This window comes from Camellia sinensis, chromosome 4 (genome assembly GCF_055761805.1).
Source record: "Camellia sinensis isolate YWXY chromosome 4, ASM5576180v1, whole genome shotgun sequence".
In the NCBI taxonomy this organism is placed as follows: domain Eukaryota; kingdom Viridiplantae; phylum Streptophyta; class Magnoliopsida; order Ericales; family Theaceae; genus Camellia; species Camellia sinensis.
Window position 1 is genome coordinate 66,927,466 of NC_138964.1, and position 16,101 is coordinate 66,943,566.

The 16,101-nt window shown below is 36.4% G+C and overlaps 1 pseudogene; it reads right to left on the reverse strand.

Annotated features, from left to right (window-relative positions):
- Positions 1-2,029: 2,029 nt before the first annotated feature.
- LOC145823815 (rust resistance kinase Lr10-like) lies at positions 2,030-14,941 on the reverse strand (annotated as a pseudogene).
- Between the last annotated feature and the right edge of the window lie 1,160 nt (positions 14,942-16,101).

Sequence of the window (16,101 nt, forward strand, 5' to 3'; positions counted from 1 at the left end):
GGTTTCATTTTTATATGCATCATGGATTTCTAAAAGACTTGAAGATTGATTTCATGTTTTGAAATATGAAGAGCTAGGTTTGGGAAAATTATGAGTTTATGAACAAATGAACTTAATCTTTAAATTAAAAGAGTTTTAATGCAAATGGTTTGAAATTGGGTTTAATAGAAAGAAAATTAATTGAATATAAAATTTGGACAAATTAATAAATAAATTTTGATTTGAGTTCGACAATCAAGAATTGATTTGATTTTGATTTGAATTTTATACATGCAAATATTTTTTCTAAGAGCTTATCACTTTAATTCTTTGTTTTGTTTTCTTTTGGTTTCATTTTCCAGTCATCTTTATGCATAAACTAAGTCTCATTAAGGATTATTAAATTAGAAATCAACATAAGTCAATTGGTTTAGAAAGGAAAGCAATAATTAAATTAATAAGTTAATTATGATAAAAATCAACGAAAGTTAATTGGATAGGAAAAACAAAGTAATGGTTAAAAAGGATAGAATATGTTCAATTGATTGTAATCTATTATGAATGTTTGATTGTGAAATGTGTCAGTTGGACCGTCAAGGACTAGCATTCACATAAGCTCACTGTGAGTAATATCTTTATAAAGATATGTTCTAAATGTTTTTTGAAATTGTTTAATTGTGAAGTTTATGAAATCTTATTTTGTATTTATGATTGAATGTCTTTTTTGAAAATGTATTTGTAGCATCCTTTAGTGAGGTCCTTGCCTGGGGACATAATACCGTGACTTATGGATTAATTGAAACATAAAGATCTCTAATGTTTGACCCTAGTGGTCCATATTGAATTATCCGTTGTGGTTTTATTGATTGACCCGTTGTGGTCCTATTGGCTTCGATATATTGATATATTGTTACTTTATTGGATGTTACCATGTTTAATGATTTGAATGGTTATTGTTAACACAAATGATTAATATGATTTGTTATATGAAATGTTTTGGTGATATGATTGAACATTTGAAATGTTTTGGAAATTGAAAGTTATGTTTTATGAGATGTTGGATTTCATTTATTAATCTTTTTATTTTGGTATTACTCACTGGGTTCTAGCTCACCCTTCTCCCTTATATATATGTAGGTAAGTATCAGGACGATCAGTAATATAGTTTTCTTTGGAGTTTGTCATTTTGTCAAGCCATCCGAAGATGTGCCTCTGTGTTGAGGCTTTGGTTTTTGTTTTTGTCAAGCTTGTTAAGTTTTATATTTTGTCAAGTCTTATATGTTTGATATGAGATGTATAAGATATGCATTTGTGTGTATATATTAAAAGTGTGTTATGAAATGTATTAAGAATTTCAATTTATCATGTATGCACAGCTCAATAAACAATATTATTTTTGTTTTGCTTCCGCTTCAGACCCCGATATTATTTAAATATTTTGAAAATTTGTCTTTCAGATCGTAGGTAATCTATGATTACTGGCCGGTCACCACTCTAACCTCTAGGGGCGAGTTAGGGTTGTCACACCTCTCGTTGAGACAGTCCTCCTGATGTGCTGAACATGTGATTTTGAGCAACTCGAGAATTTCAGTTTCATTTTGAAACTCGCTCACCCTGGCTCTAATACCACATGTTGGGGTTAGGCACACCCAGAAATCAATCAACACACAATTAGCACATACACAAGAGACACAAATATTTACGTGGTTCGGCCCAATGTCTACATTCACAGGAGAGGAAGAGATGAAGCTTCACTATATGAACAAAAACAAATACAAAACAGAGGAGGTAGAGTTTCTCACTCTCTCAACTCAACTCACAACTTGCATACACTTCTCACAACTCTCTCTTTGCTTCATACTCTACAAACTCAGCTCGCAACTCTCTATATTTATACACAATGATAGAGAATGGTAGAGAGCTTGGCTGGACTTACATATGGCCAATTATTGTTTCACTTTCAGTGGTCGTCCATCTAAATGGCTTGTCTGTTAGCAGTCATTCTCCTTGACTTGCTGCGCTGGTTTTCACATGTGAAGGGGATCACCTCTCACATGGTGTGGATCTCAATAGAGGAGGCGGTGGCGTTGGGGTTGTGGAAGCTATCGTGTATGTGTTCCCCCAAAATGTTCTCCCACAACCCCAAGAACTCAACAATCCCTTTCTGAAGCTTTCCTTCATTCTCTGTGTACACTGCCCCTTTCGTCGACACACCTGTTCTTGAAACTGAAAGCTTCAACCCTGCTATTAATGGCTGCGGTGATCACTAAGCAGCTCTTCCACCACCAGAGTGAGAGCAGCAGAAGGAGAGCAACGGATAGAGAGAGACGAAAGAGTGGGAGGCTAAGGAGAGCTAAAGTTGGGTGATTAACCAGTTACCCCGGTTGCCTATTTTCTACCATTAAACAATTCAATGGTTGAGATCAAATTTAAGTAATCCAAAGGTTTCGAATTAAGGTGCATTGCACACCCAAACACTACCCGTGATTGAATCATTTTCTAGAGCTATTGTGGATTGGCCATTGGTGATATGCATTATGATGCCACTTTGATATGAAAACATAAATCTTTCTGATAGAGTGCACCATTGTAAGATGACTATTAATACAAAGGTCATGCACAAGCTGTAGTATTGAAGAGCCATAGTAATACATTGATAAACAATTAATTATATACTCATTGGTGAGAACAATAAAGATTGATTCCTATTATATAGTTAATAACTTCTTAAAAAAATATTACAAATTCATTCTCTGACTCAGATTCAGAAATTACTTCTAACTCACTATTAAAAGTTCTCCCACCCATTGTTCCCCTCGTTGGCATTGGATTTGTGGAGGCAAACGGATTGTGAGGGACTATTAGAGTGTCTCCATCTCCTTCCAAGATTTGTACCACAACTTTCTTCAATGGTCGGTCAACTGGATACCATTTTATGCACCAAAGTCCCACAATTGTAATTTTTCTTATAATTTTCGCATCCCTGTCTTCCTTAATCTGTATTCCTAGATCTTCACCTTGATCCAAACTATTGTATTCCATTCCAGAAAATAACACTCACTCGTGTTTTTTGTTCTCGTATTTTGCCTCCCTCCAACCATATCTAGCGACATCCCAAAACTATAAAAAATTGATTTATACGATGCGTTCCCAAAGTTCCTGGAGAACACTTCGAGTGCAATGTAGCCCATAGTCCCTCTAGCAGCAGTCACGGATACATCACTTTGTTCCTTTGAACACAATTTTGCTAGACCAAATTCACAGATCTTTGGGTTAAACTTTGTCACGCCTAGGATTTACACAGTTCGGCTCACGTGAATAAACTTCCCAACGATGAACAATAGATAACAACTCTCATGCACATGAATATAATATAGTCACACAATACATGTGTTTAACCGATTTCATACATTTCTAGATGCAACCTCTAAGTCGAATGGATGGTTTGTAAGTAAAAATGCATAGATGTTATAAATTAAATTGAATGCCCTGAAGCTTAAATCATACAAAAGGATGTAACCCTTATAAGAATGGCACACAACCAATAAATAACATAATCACCCTTGGCCTACAAATAACAGAACCGCACTACAGGGTTCTCAACACAGCTTCATGTCTCAATCCATGTTCACACATGTACACCAGAAAAACATTTTCAGTCATGTAGGGTGAGCATAAAGCCCAGTAGAGAATATTTCAAAAAGAAAACAAAGCATGCTCCACCAGCATAAATGATCATGATGCAATACATATATACAATATGCCCAAATGCGTTTTCAAATCCGTTTGATTTCTCAACAAAATCCTTTCTTTCCAATTACCAAACCTTATGTTTAATCAAAATGTTTTCCGAGTTCTAATCATCCATTTGATATAAAATCCCTTTCCAAAAACCAATCCTGATGCCTCAATACCAACAAGCAAATACATTGCTAAATCAAATGTGAATACATCGCTAGACAACAACAAATACATTTTTAAAACAACTTTCCAAACATACTATTACAAACGAACATAATAGTAAATAAATGGGTGAATCTCCAAAACACACGCAACATTTCACGGATATTTCGTCCGCGGGAAACCGTAAACCGACACCCATATAAACGTAGGCTATACAAGCACTACTATTGCCATTTTTCGGATATTTCATCCCCGGGAATCGGTACCCATGTATACGCACATTTTTCGGGGCTTTCACTCTGGACACACATGCCAACTTGATTTAGTGATACACACCTCTTCCCGAATTCACCATTTTATTTACCCTTTTCAATAGTACTATACATGTAACTCAAAATATTATTTTTCCAAGACAATGCAAATGTGCCAAACATAATGTAGGAATTTCCAAAACCTTTTTTCAAAACATACAATTTCAGTTTCCAAAATCCATTACATGCTCCATGACATGAATGATTTCAAATTGCCAAATCCACATGCAATTTCTAACACACGACAATGTTATCCTCCACCAATAGCTAGAATAGTTATCTCTAATGTAATAATTAAAAAATAACAATATAGATATATTTTCCAAGAGAGTAACAAGACCCATTTTCAAAATCCCACAACCATTTCCTTTCCAACCAAACCATTTACCACAAATCAATCCAACTCCCAAAACAATATCATTTAGGGTTTTCTACAAATCGGGGCTTTTCCACTTTTAGAAATTCACATGCAATTTTGATTACTAAAAGTAACTGTAGTAACAAAATCATAGCCCAACAATCCCTCAATTTCATAAAACCTCATTTTCTTCAGAAATCACTTTTGAGTAAAGGAAAGCCACCATGTCAACATATCTCAACCACCAATACAAAATCATAACCTTGTTCAAAACTCACTTGAAAATCTCCCTCTTACATTTCAAATCCAAACCCCAAGTTTAACCCAAAACATCCAAATCCATAGGTCTTTTGAAATAACAAATAAGTAGGGTGAAGATCATACCTAATGACTGCCAAATGTGAATAATAAAATAGGTTACAAATATGCTACTGAACTCATATTGAGTTTAAGAAATACACCCTACCTCTTGAAGCAAAGAGAAGAACTCAAAGAAAACCAAAGTCGAAGAAATTGCAAAACTCTTGAATCAAAAGAAAGCCCTTGACGAGATCTACAATCTTCCTCAAATAACCAAGGTGAAAAGATGCCTCTACGTGAGTAGATCTAGAGATCTAAGTTCAAAAAGTTGAGTTTCTAAGAGAGAGAGAGGGAGAGAGAGAAAGAGAGAGAGAGAAATGAATAAGAAAAGTGTGTTTGGGGCCTATTTATAGTTGTAGAATAATAGCCCTAAAGTAAAAAAAAAAAGAATAAGTCAAACGCCCAAAAGTAGAGCCCCAAAACCAAACCAAAAATCTGAAAATTAACTCACAGGGGTCGACCCTTCAGACAGTGGTGTCGACCCTCAGGAAGAAAAGCTGAGACACTAATGTGTGTAGAGGAGAAGGGTCGACCCTTGGAACCAGTGGCGTCGACCTTTTATTTCAGAATGTAACCCAGAACAAAAGAGCAGGAGAAGGGTTATGACATCCCTACTTTTGGGCATCATATATTAATATAAATAATTCAACATGGTTAAGTATTAAGTTCTGATATAACAGTTAATGGAGTACGTTCCAAAGCTTAATCTTAATATAACCCCAAATGTCTGATTTCTTACACCAATCTGCAGACATTGTTACGTTAATACATAAAATTTCATCAACATAGATAAGAAGGTAGGCAAGACAGGCCCTAATGGCTAGGTTAAAATGGTTCTAAGTGAACCATGGCTGAACTTCGGTATCTTCGACAAAATCTTCCCCGAGATTTTCTCTTTCTTCTTCACCTGGCATTAAACACTGTGAGTTGCGAAGCCCAATAGGATACAAGAAACCCAAAAAAAACACTAACCACTTCTTACAGTTTGAAAACTTATGCAATAATAACACAGTGCAGTTAATTAACAACATCTAAAAATATACAATCATCACAAAAAAGATAATAGCATAGCGAAAACAACATATATATATAAACATGATTCATCACGAATATATTCACAATGCAAATGTTAGGTTATCATAGAGTCCATAACGTAATCTCAATTAATTGTAAATTTGGTGAGCCTACGGTGACTCCCCGTGGAGTGTTGTACTACCTAACCATTGACCCTAGCCAGGGACTATTCTGCACCTCCTTTTGATTGCAGGGCACTGGACCTAAGGATGCTACGTACTGAGTTAGATGCTCAGGGCGTATCATCAGTAGTCCATCTCAAGAGAACCGGCCTTCCAAAGGTACTCCCTCTGTGTAAGACCATCACTGCCACCCTTATCCCAAAACCAAATCCGTGAGGTCAGAATACAATCCGGGCCACGTCAAGGCTTTGCAGGATTAAGAATCACATTTTCTTAGAACCAGGCACACCCTGAACCAACAAAACATCGATATACCTTTTCCTTGTATTCATCTGTGTGCGCATGGTCCAAACCATCCATTTCATTTTCCCCATATTATGGTCATAATAGCTCTTGATGAAATACACATATCACGATTCATTCCAACTGATCAAGCATATTTAAGTGCATGCAAGACAAAATATGTAAGAACGAGGCAATACAAAAAGGGTTTAAGCCATCACTAACTTGATTCCAAGTTCTGAACGGTTTCCAACAAATTGTCCCCTCAAATAAAAATATAGAAATGATAGTAAATGATATTAAAAAATTTTGATATTTGGCGGAGCTATAGATTATTAAGTTGGGAACATTTTTGAAGAGGGCTCAAAGTCGTTTGGCCACTGGAGGATGTCCAATAAATTGAAAACAACAGGTAGCTCCAGATTCATCGCGTTTTTGAAAAACAGACACATCTCACCCCATACTTAATGAAATTCGTTGAAACCAGTGGCATTGGAAAAATAACTTAAAAACCTCACATCGCCAACTTGAATCACTCAAATTTTCATTTTGTGGAAGAAACCGTGGCCATGTAAAGTAGGCCTTTCTGCTGTCTTAACAACAAAGGTGAACATAAACCATATTTTTGGCTATAAAATAGTGTCAAATAATTTTTGCAGAATTCCCACATAAAAATAAGACCCTAAAATAACTCCAATAGCTTCAGATTTTCAGAAGAATAAATAAGTGATTTATGTCATGGTTTAGAAGTGAAAACAGATTCTACACAGTGCAATTTTTGTTCGAATGAGCAAATGGGTTGTCTTCCTTAGTTCCCTACATGGGCATGCTAGGCTACATTGTTTATGGAGAGGTGTTTTTCTTGCAGTCAAGAGGTGCTACAGGTTATGACAATAGAGCAAAGAGAATATAAAGATAATAACAAGAGATAAGAAAAGTGAGTTCATCTAAGGCTTGCAAGAGAGAGACCGCTCTATTGAGTTTGTGCTTGCTTCCTTCATGTATTATAAGACATATCAGATTGTTTTGCATTCATTTTCCAAAACTTAAAGAAGTGGAGTATTTCTAAGTATCCTACCATAGTGAAGCTTTGAAGTCCGTTCAAGTGATGAGTCTTTCTTCTCCTTCCTTCCTTCCTCCTTCTTCTTTTTCTCTCATTTCTCTCCCTCTCCACTCTCTAGCTCCAGCCAAAATTTGTAAGTGGGGAGTTGGGGAAGCTTGTGTTTCATATATAGACTAAAATCAGAGAGAAAGTTTGGATAAAATATTTGATAAAAGAATCCTTGCATGTATGGCCATTGGGGGATTATCCACCCAACAAGCACACTTATGACAACCCATTTCTTCTCTCAAAGGTAAGGAAAGACTAGTTAAGCATGTTAAGAGGGCTGCACTTTTGAGATAAATCTTCATATAAGACAAAATCAACCCTTCCCCACGAGGGTTGACTTGGTCGGCCTACCCGTCCCTATTTTCTTTTTCTTTTTTGTTATTTTTTTTATTATATAAATACACACTCATGAATAAGGCAATCAAGTGAGGACAAACCTTTAGAAGCTTCCTTAATCTAATTGTGACAATTAGCGTTAATTAGGTTTTAGTTTAATCAAGGCCTCTAAAAAATTGATTAATTTAAAGTGTGCTAAACTTCTATATCTTATGCATTAAATTAGAATAACTCTTAAAAAAATAGATAATTTTTATTTAATAAATTTCTTACAAAATTCTCGAGGCTTACAAGGGTTGACCTTTAGAAACCCTAGTGTCGACCCTAAATACCAGCAAAGACACTAAGAGTAAGGCAACAAGGTGGTGTCGATTCTCCGGAAGGCTAATGTCGACACCACAACAAATTTTCCTAGTTCCCAAACAACTTTTCAACGTAAACAAGTGCAAAGAAACAGTCCTAACAAGTCTCAAGCGAATTGTATTCCTCCAAAACCAAGATACAACTACTCCATGGACTCTCAAAATGAAAGTAAAGAAATTAAATATACTCTCCAATAGTTTAAAGGACACAAGTGCTACAACCTCTCCACCTTAGGGAATTTTTTCCTCGAAATTTGAGAAACGCCAAAACCAAAAAGGCCACCTAATCTATAAAAGGAGCACAACGCTAACCCAAGCTTAGATCTATTTGGGGAGACGTCTCAGTCAAACATCTTGAGGCCCCGAAGACACTCGAACACCAAGAATGGTAAGAAAACCTCATTGATGACCCTTCAATCCACATAACTCACTGTGGTCTACGAGATAAGAAACAACAACTACCACAACAACAACGACAACAAGAACTCCTCGCACTGAAGATGTGATCTACGCCTCGGCCACCGACAATACTCAAATCGTTACCGAGTGCTCCACGCTTAGATATGGAGAATAAGAAAGCTACTTGAACACAAAGCTCCCAATCAACTCTCTCGTAGCACGAGAACATAAAACCAAACATGATTAATCCTAACAACGTTATGGCACATCAATGCCCAACAATTCGTGCAAAATAAACACATACCACATAGCTAGCAACTCAGGCTGGATCAAAACAAGCCTCACAAATACAAGATAAAACACAACCCATTCAAGTTAAAGAAAATTCCTTATTTTTCCCATTTGTTTCAAAACATTTTGCTTTCCCAAAAAGTGTTCAAACTCGCACCGTCACAACCCAAACACATATTCAACCATTCATAATAAAATCCCAACGATTTCAAATCTGTCTTTCTGAAACCATAGATGTTCATAACACAAAACCATTGTCATTTTCAAAATATTATTTTCTTTTATCTTTTTTTTTTCATTTTGTTGAATGCAACTTTTTATTAAACCAAAAACTTATATTTCCAATCAAAACCGATTCAGTTCAAAAAGGCCATCCAAGGCCACAACATCAAAAAGAAGATTTTTGTTTTCCTCAAAATCATTCATTTTCGTTCCTCCGGTGACACACAACACAGTCACCCAATAAAATCCATCACACCTGTGGCAACGCCACAAAATCAACACCAATTTCCACGATAAAAAAAAATTCCCTGGAAAATTTCGAAAGTGCCAACAACACAATATAACACGAGTAAAGAACTTTCACACCCACCAATCACACAATGGTGCAAAAACGCTCACAAGACCAAAGTTTGCAACCGTAACCCCAAACCAGTTACCACAAACTCAAAGCAACATTCCAACTGTCCACATAGGACTTACATGCCAGACCATGACACGATTCAATTACACAATCCTCAATTCCAACCTGTTTCCGGCGTGACTACATGTCAACCAACCCAAACACTAACCAATCAGCTATCCAACACCACTATCCCTCATCAGTCTCCAAACACCGACATACCACTTAACTTCACATAACCCAACATCAACACCAACACCTTGCCCGACCTTACTAACTCAAAAATGAAGTTTCATACACTACCTCACATGTTCGTTGAATCACTCTGGATTCCCTAAGATTAACCTATAGCACTCTGGTTCTCAATTCACCCATCACACGTATGCCTACGTGGCATGCACATCCTCACTTCACATTTGAGTCCAAAATGGACTTCTCAAGTTAAAATACAATGCACCTCCTCAAATCAACACATACACCAACCTTTCACACCACGCACACAAGGACTGATAAGGTCAAAATGACTCTGACGGAGTACACCAATCACTCTACACAATCTTATTGCTTAACTCGGAGTTCCACTATCCAAACCAAACAAGAAACACCACATCAAAGTAACCTAGCACTATTGAACATTGGACCACTCTTAACGACACACTAGGCACACTATTGCCACACCAAGGCAACCTCCTAGGATAGTACCATGACCAATCCCCTTTGATACACCATCACACAACACCCAACCATGCACTGGTACACCACACACAAACAAAATCCTTTACTTATTGCACAACATCTCACCCTTAACCCCAAATAGGTTATCTCAACAATAATGCCCTCACTCTACCAACGTACTCACAATCCCGACCAAGTTCACAACAACGAGTTTCACATATTTATCCTCTCATGCCAAGCTAACTCGCAAAAGCCTACCATGCTATCATGCCACCAACACCACGTAACAACCCAAACTGAGCAACAAGTAAACACAACACCTCCATCCATCAGTGACCAATAAAGTCAACTCTTGAATCCACATTTTATCCCATCATCCATTATATGAATATAACCAAAACACTAAGTCCCCTAGTTAATCTACTAATTACTAATACTTATCGAACAATTACCCTAAACCAAACCTTGACACATACACAAAACACTTATAAGGCATTCAAAGTCATAATTTCCTAACTCCACATAAGAACAAAGAAGTTCTCATCCTCCTCCACCTGAGTCATAGAACACTACATTCCTAACTATTCTCTCAACCAACCTAGAACACTACGTGAGCCAAAACGTGGCCCATCTCCGAAAACAATCATCTGCTTTCCATTATTTTAAACCTCGACCAATAAACACTAAACCACTGTGACCCTACACATAGGTCACGCATTAACCATGGGTTACATACCCGACCAACCCTTCGAAAACATCTCTTAACTTAACCAGAATTGAGGTACACATCTCTCGCAGCCAAATACAATAATTAAATTCTAGAACTTAGGAAACGTCTGCAGTACCATTGCCCGAAATACAACACAAGGTGTTCAGAACACACCACCCACCAAACACTAATGGTCAATACTACGATAAGGGACTGACATCCCTTTCACAGGTTACAAAACTTAAAATAACATACTTAATTGGGGGACACACCCCATGCTACACCTCACACCTCCCACCACTTAAGGTCATAACTAACTGAAACACATACTAGTCCACAGTCTAACAACGAACACCAAACATACACAATACCACCCAAGTGAGCATCAGAACTCAACCCTCACACATCGTCACAAAGGACTCGAAAACACTACCGTCTTTCAAAGACATACCAACCACCACCAAGGTAACCAATGCCAACTCACAACCAACGCTAATACACGACCGATATAGCACACATCAAGGTACCCACTTTGAGTTCACTACTTCCTCTCATACATCTCTATTTTAGAGAGACTACCTATAACCTAGGATACATAACACTGGTACCCTTTCCCAAAATACTAACACAATCACATAATGAAAATTTGAACAACCACATTAAGACTCCACTCAAATCACACACTACCTACCACATAATACATAACACATAATTGTGCTAAGTCTATAAAGATAGTTATTCGTTCCAACACTCACTTAGATTTCCCATTAGAAACAACATTGATCAAGTATGTTTCCAACAAGACCTCCAAGTTAGTCAACCAGATACCGAATAATATCTATGAGTCTCAACACCATACCCACGTAAAATGCAATACATAAGCATGTTATTACTCAGCACACAACATACAAATGTACTCACCGAGCATGATAAACCCACTATGGCTAACCACTTCCCACAAGCCCAAGATTTTCAAACCCTATTAGCTCTAATACCAAGTTGTCACGCCTCAGATTTACACGGTCCAACTCACGTGAATAAACCTCCCAACGATGACCAATAGATAACAACTCTCATGCACATGAATATAATATAGTCACACAATACATGTGTTTATCCAATTTCATACATTCCTAGATGCAACATCTAAGTCGAATGGGTGTTCTAAAACTAAACATGCATAGATGTTATAAATTAAATTGAATGCCCTGAGACTTACATCATACACAAGGGTGTAACCCTTACAAGAATGGCACACGGCTAATAAATAACATAAATGGCCCTTGGCCTACAAATAACAGAACCACCCTATACAATTTTGAGCACAACTTCACGTCTTAGTCCACATCCGCACATGTACACCTGAAAAATATTTTCAGCCATGTAGGGTGAGCATAAAGCCCAGTAGAGAATATTTCAAAAAAACTAAACATGCTCTACCAACATAAATGATCATGATGCAATACATATATACAATATGTCCAAATGCATTTTTAAATCCATTTGATTTCTCAACAAAATTCTTTCTTTCCAATTACCAAAACCTTAGGTTTAATCAAAACGTTTTCTGAGTTCCAATCATATGTTTGATATAAAATCCCTTTCCAAAAACCGATCCCGGTGTCTCAATACCAACTTTCAAATACATTACTAAATCAAATGCGAATACATTGGTAGACAACAGCAACCACATTTTTAAAACCACTTTCCAAACATCCTGTTCCAAACCAACATAATGGTAAATGAACGGGCGAATCTCCAAAACACATACAAGCTTTCACGGATATTTCGTCCGCAAGAAACGGCTCCCAGGTATACGCACGTTTTTCAGGACTTTCACCCTAGACACACATGCCAACTTGATTTGGTGATACACACATCTTCCCAGATTCACCATTTTATTCACCTTTTTCAATAGTACAATACATGTAACTCAAAATATTATTTTTCCAAAACATAATGTAGGAATTTCCAAAATCTCTTTTCAAAACATATAGTTTCAGTTTCCAAAATCCATTACATGCTCCATGATATGAATGATTTCAGATTGCCAAATCCACATGCAATTTCTAACACACGGCAATGCTATCCTCCACCGATAGCTAGAACAGTTATCTCTAATGCAATAATTAAAAGATAACAATATAGATATATTTTTCAAGAGAGTGACAACACCCATTTTTAAAATCCCATAACCATTTCCTTTTTAACCAAACCATTTACCACAAATCAATCCAACTCCCAAAACAATATCATTTAGGGTTTTCTACAAATCGGGGCTTTTCCACATTTAGAAATCCACATGCAATTTTGATTACCAAAACTAACTGTAGTAGCAAAATCATAGTCCAACATTCCCTCAATTTCACAAAACCTCATGTTCTTCAGAAATCACTTTTGAGTAAAGGAAAGCCACCATGTCAACATATCTTAACCACCAATACAAAATCATAACCTTGTTCAAAACTCACTTGAAAATCTCCCTTACACATTTGAAATCCAAACCCCAAGTTTTACCTAAAACACCCAAATCCATGGTCTTTTGAAATAACAAATAAATAGGGTGAAGATCATACCTAATGACTGCCAAATGTGAATAATAAAATAGGTTACAAATATGCTACCAAACTCATATTGAGTTTAAGAAATAGACCCTACCTCTTGAAGCAAAGAGAAGAACTCAAAGAAAACCAAAGTCGATGAAATTGCAAAACTCTTGAATCAAAAGAAAGCCCTTGACGAGATCTACAATCTTTCTCAATGGACCCAAGTGAAAAGATGCATCTATGTGAGTAGATCTAGAGATCTAAGTGGAAAAAGTTGAGTTTCTAAGAGAGAGAGAGGGATTCACGTTGTAAAGAGGAGTTTCTAAGAGAGAGAGGGATTCACGTTGTAAAGAGGAGAGAGAAAGAGAAAGGAAAATGTGAATGAGAAAAGTGTGTTTGGGGCCTATTTATAGTGGTAGAATAATAGCCCTACAGTCAAACAAAAGAATGAGTCAAACCCCCAAAAGTAGAGCCCCAAAATCGAACCAAAAATCTAAAAAGTAACTCATAGGGGTTGACCCTTCAGACAGTGGTGTTGACCCTCAGGAAGAAAAGCTGAGACACTAATGTGTGCAGAGAACAAGGGTCGACCCTTGGAACCAGTGGTGTCTACTGTTTATTTCAGAATGCAACCTAGAACAAAACAACATGGGAAGGGTCGACCCTTAGAACCCCTGGTGTCAACCCTAAATACCAACAAAGACACTAAGAGCAAGGTAGTAAGGTGGTGTCAACCCTCAAGAAGGCTAGTGTCGACACCAGAACAAATTTTCCAAGTTCGCAAAGCACTTTTCAATGTAAACAAGTGCGAACAAACAATCGAATTGTACTCCTCCAAAACCCTGATACAACAACTCCAAGGACTCCTAAAATGAAAGTAAAGAAATTAAATACACTCTCCAATAGTTTAAGGGACACAAGTGCTACAAACTTGTCCAATGAGACGTTGTGAGGCTTAATATCAAAGTTCAAGATTCGTGGCTTACACTTGAGGTGAAGATATTCAAAATCCAAGAGCAATGATATGCAACTTCTCCTAACCAAGTGAATGCTTCTCTTGATTAGTGGATAAGAAATTTTCTAGTGAATTGTTTGGCAAGAACTCATAAAGCAAAGCTCTTCTAAATCCATTAGCACAATATCCCACCAAGTAAACCACATTGATATTCTGGATTCTACACATTGTTTGCACTTCATTAATGAATTCATCCCCATTTCCTTTCACATTGTGGAGGATCTTGACCACGACATAAACATCATTGGAAAGCTTTCTCTTACACTATTTTGTAACCTCCTTGGCCTACTTTGTCCTCAATTTGATTTGTTATTTTCTTGATATTTGCATAAGAATATATTGCAAGCTTGAGGGCTCCAAAAATTTGTCAATCTTCACTTGATCCACTTTCTTCATTTTGTTTGATTTGTAGACATGATATATTGCAATGACAACTACAACAAGAAGAGCCAGACCTAGGACTGCCCTACAATCATAATAGACCATGTTAGTAAATTTCTACTCCTGTAATCTTTAGTTTCGTCAATGCACTTGCAAAAGTTTGAACATTTCATAAAATATATATAATTGAAAAAAACAAATTATCATAGATTCATAATAAATTAAGTATAAAAAGATGACATGATACAATTAGATATCCAAATAGGGTTAAAACATCTCATATACTAGTCCAACTATATCAGCAATTAACATAGGCTTAATCAAGTTTGGACCTCTAACAAAGAACCACACAACCTAATCTATATGGCAAGACTTTAGCATCCCTGCAAAATCAACAAGGCTAAGTAATTCAATAGATCAAAACAAAATAAAACAAGGGCATTGAAGTTAAAAACGATCTTGTAGGCCGAGGGCGTTGGACTAATTTTTTTTTATTTGGATGTACTATTGAGTTGTAAATAGGTAAACAAAATCTAAACCATTGATCTATAAAAATATGACATTGTGCACAAATTGGTGTAACAAAAATATCTAAAATTTTGTAGTTGATGTTAGAAAAATTTGTGACTAGGTTACGACATTTTTTTGTTATGCTAATTTGTGGCGAGTTTATGTATTTTTTGGTTGATATTACGAAGTTCTATGGTAAACTTTACACGTTTTTGTGGTAGGTTGCATATAGTATGCATCCCTAAAGGGGTACACAACATAGCATTTCCCACTTTTCTAATCCGAAATATTGGATAAGTGGAACCAAAAAAAAAATTGCACGAACACGGATGGGCGTAACTCAAAGTTGAACTTTTATAGTGTTTGAGTTATACCCCATCACAGGATGAGTTACACCTTTTTATATTTTGGTAATTTTTTTGAGCCTACACAATAAATTATAATTTCTGATTTTTAATGGGAAAATTGCATTTCAATGGATCAGTCAAGAAATAATTATATTTTTATGGTGATGCAAGTCACCTACGTGAAAGGTGCATGTTCATTCCTATGCTAGATACAAGTCTTTCCTATTTGTCAAAATTGTACCAAAAAATATTATTATCTATAGTGAAATTATTTTTTAAGTGTCCCACTTATTTACAATATGACCTTTTCTAATTGTCTGACTTATATTTCCAAGATTTGACTCCAGCTACTCTAACTTGACTTGCTTTTCTGATTGCCTAACTTTCACCAAACCTTCTCTCATCCAG